This window comes from Dermacentor variabilis, chromosome 1 (assembly GCF_050947875.1).
Source record: "Dermacentor variabilis isolate Ectoservices chromosome 1, ASM5094787v1, whole genome shotgun sequence".
Taxonomy (NCBI): Eukaryota; Metazoa; Arthropoda; class Arachnida; order Ixodida; family Ixodidae; genus Dermacentor; species Dermacentor variabilis.
Window position 1 is genome coordinate 274,390,338 of NC_134568.1, and position 3,601 is coordinate 274,393,938.

Consider the following 3,601-nt stretch of genomic DNA (forward strand, 5'->3'; position numbering starts at 1 on the left):
TGGAGCGTCGTTCCCTGGCGTTTAGGAGGCCAGGCGTTCCGCGAGACTCTGCTCTGTCTTCTCTTGAGATAGCGTCTTCATGTTCTATTTGTCGTTCTCGTTGCAGTCTGTGCCATTGTCTCTGTTTAACGATGAAGGGCTTTTTGAATTTGGCTTTGCACGTCTTGTCTGCGGTCGGATGGTCCTCGCCGCGTAACTGACATTTAGGTTGGCAACTGTGGTCTTTATCTGGGTTTGGTGTTCCACATCCCGCACAAATTTTGCTGTCAGGGTTGGGACATACATCTCCTCTGTGTCCAAGTCTGTTGCATAGGTGACAGAAATCCACTTGTTTCCTGTACAGGGAGCAAGGGAGTAGCGCTGCCCTGTATCGGACGTACGTGGGCAGTTTGTGTCCTTCAAAGAATACAATCACTGTGGTAGTATTACTGAGTCTCTTTGCTGCTATCGCCGCTGGGTTTTTACTCGTAACCACCGCTGCTGTGATGTCTCTTGGGCCCTCGTCGAGTGGGATTCCTCTGATGACTCCTTTGGCCGTCATGTCAGGCGCTGTCTCGTAAGCATTGGTCTCGTAAAACGTGTCTTGAATCTTGATATGTGCTACTTTCTGATATTTGTTTGCACGCTCTTGATCCGATGTACTGACGATGAGGATATTTTGATAATTGTTGGGGCAGACAATGTCCTCCTTCCTTTCGTCTCGAGGAATGCCTGCCACATCTTGTACCGCAGCTGTGAGGTGAACTATACCATGCTCAGATATTTTGAGTCCTCCACGCGGTCTGATCACAATCTTGTAATCCCCTCTTGGCAAATGTGGCATTCTGCTTGCCTTGCGTATTTGCTCTAGCCTGCCTTTCCATGGGTTATTGTTGCGCTTGTCGAGCCGCGTCGGCGACAAGGTGCTCTCGCAATGTTGGGAGGTTCGCCGGTCTGATGTTCTGTGTCTGACCTCCTTCCATCCCTTGCTTGTATCCATTTCTTCCTGGGATATGCTGCGCCCCTCTACGGTGACTTCCATCATTGAGAAAATGATCGGCAATTGTTGAGGAAGCCGGCTCCGGCGCGTGGCCTCGCGGCTCTCCCGCCACGAGGTCCGGCCAAAATATTGTCGTAGAGGCTTGAAAAATGGGAATCCCACCTGGTTTTCGGTATCCACTTGTTCCTGGGAACGAGCTGAGTCCGTTGGCGTGTAATAGCGGGTGGCTTTTTGGCGATTTGCGCTACAAGAACATTCGTGGAATACGGAGCCGACGTGATGTGCATCCGCTCCCTCCGGCTCCTTCTTCTTCTTCAGTCCATTTGAATGGCACCCCTTTCTTTTCAATTCTGCACACTCGCCGCTAACACACCTTCGGTCGCTGCTTCACCCACCCGCCTTACCCCATCTCCCCTTTTAGAAGAACCCGAGAAAAGCATATGTCGCCTTGAAAAAGACAAGTCCACTAGTCGAAACGTTGGCTCTCGATTTTACCTTGTTGTTGTTTTGCTCATACTTTTCGACCAACGCCACTTCGAGTTTCCCTTATAACATGCTTTCGTTACACGTGCATTTAGCTATCGCCGGTTTTAAATACGTTTCACGCATTAAAAAAACACGAAGAACTCGCATTTCTTTAGTATTCTTTGCTTACAATCCCAATACATCTTTTTTTTCAATATTGGGACACTCAGTACGTGTGGTGAATCATGTCCGAACATATTTGTATGCTTTTAAACGGCCTGCATTCGGCCAACAGAGAGGGGTACTAAGCATCAAAGTGAAACCGCCGCAAAATCATTAACTGGCTTTAGGTAATGGATTTCTCTAGCCATGTAAAAGAGGGCATTGTGTGCAGAGTGACACCCTTGTGTCGCCTCTTGCACATATCTTCAGTTTACGGACAATGTACGCGCGATTAAGTTGCTGACCTCTCTATATTTCCTCGTATTTTCTGGTGATTTACGTCACGGTGAAATGAGTGCGTTTTCGGCCCTTCTTGTTTCTTTTTTACTGCGATAGCAGTTAGGCGCTCAAAACGGCGTTTTCATCGTCCGTTTTTTTCGTCAACTCCGTTACACTGATGACGGCCTTTCTCATCGTTGACGGGCTTTGTCGTCGTCAGATCTCCTCTTCATATAGAGCTTTACCATTTCCATATGGGAAAAAAATTTTCCTCAACCGCCACTACTCGAATTTGATTCCATGTCACTGCAGCAATGGATATTTGTAAGTTGGACTATCATGTAACTTTTCTTTGATACACAGACGACTATAAAGGAAAAAAGCTTGAACAGAAATTTCGAAGCAGTGCATCCTGCATGCATACAAAATGCCTAAAAAATTATGAAGAACCAACTCCGGTTGCTATCTAAGTTTGCGTTGAGCCTGTTTTAGGAGGTGCTTATTTGTGGTACTATGTAGCACTATGTGTTATAGCGGTGGTCCCTTTACCATTGCGCCTTACCTGCACGCGGGAGCCAACCGGTATTTCGAGCGCCACTTCCTCGGGGACCGGTTCGGTACCCAATGCAGTATCCGTGACCGCCTCTGGTCGCAGAGATGCGCAGCGTCTGAACACGCTAGCTGTCACGTGGGAGGAATGCGAGAACGCTTCCCTTAGCACCGTACCACCGCGTGGTACTGCCATCCGGCGGCCGCTCCTGAGTAGCAGCCAAGGAAGCGAACATTGGTCGTTCACCCGAGTGTAGCACGTAGCACGAAGCTACAGAGGAAACCCATGCAGGTTTCTTAGAGAGAAAGCTTCACAGTTGAAGAAAAATTCTTCCCGGCCTGGGGTCAAATCTGGGATCAACGCCTTTCTGGGGCGGTCGCTCTACCATCTGAGCAAACCAAAGGGATTACAGATCGCACCGCGGGGGCGAATTAACCGGCCACTCAAAGCACAGGGACACTGAATATGTCGCATCGATTACGACACATAGTTTGTTACATAGTAGCTCGGAGGATTCACAGACGCTAAGTGCCCGGTTTCGCGGCATCACAAATGTACAGAAAAAAAAGGAATTTCACTCAAATCTTGTTAGTGGCACTGCAGTTCGCTTATGGCATTTATAGTTGGAGAAGTTTTGGCCCCAGAGTTGATTAATCCCCAGTCGGGGCTTTCAAAGGCACTCACCGAGCCAAGCAAGAAGCCTTCAACGCAGTAACTTGCTCATCACTTGCGGCTTAAGCATTGATTTACGCAAACACTGATTGTGAAAAATTATGTAAGGAAACTTCACTTTTAAAGGTAATATCAAATGCTACGCAGCTACAAGTCGGGCAGGTAAAAGCCTAGACGTCCTACAGAATAATTAAAACACAAAATATGTTTTACAAGACTTCTCTAAACCTATTAGACTGACCACAAGGTAACCTCACCATTATAACACACAAAAGAAACAAAAATAAGCATGATGCACCAAGAAAATATGTTCAAATAGAAAAACGTTGGCTTGCTTTGAAGAAAATAGTATTAACATAAGCATTTGGCCAAACATCTGCGAACATAAGTTTGTATAAAGCTATACATTCCCTCTAAATAAATCTAGCCTACTTTGACATGCGTATATGGAAATTCTGAAGTCTGTCCACGCATTTCTAATTCGAGAAAAAGCC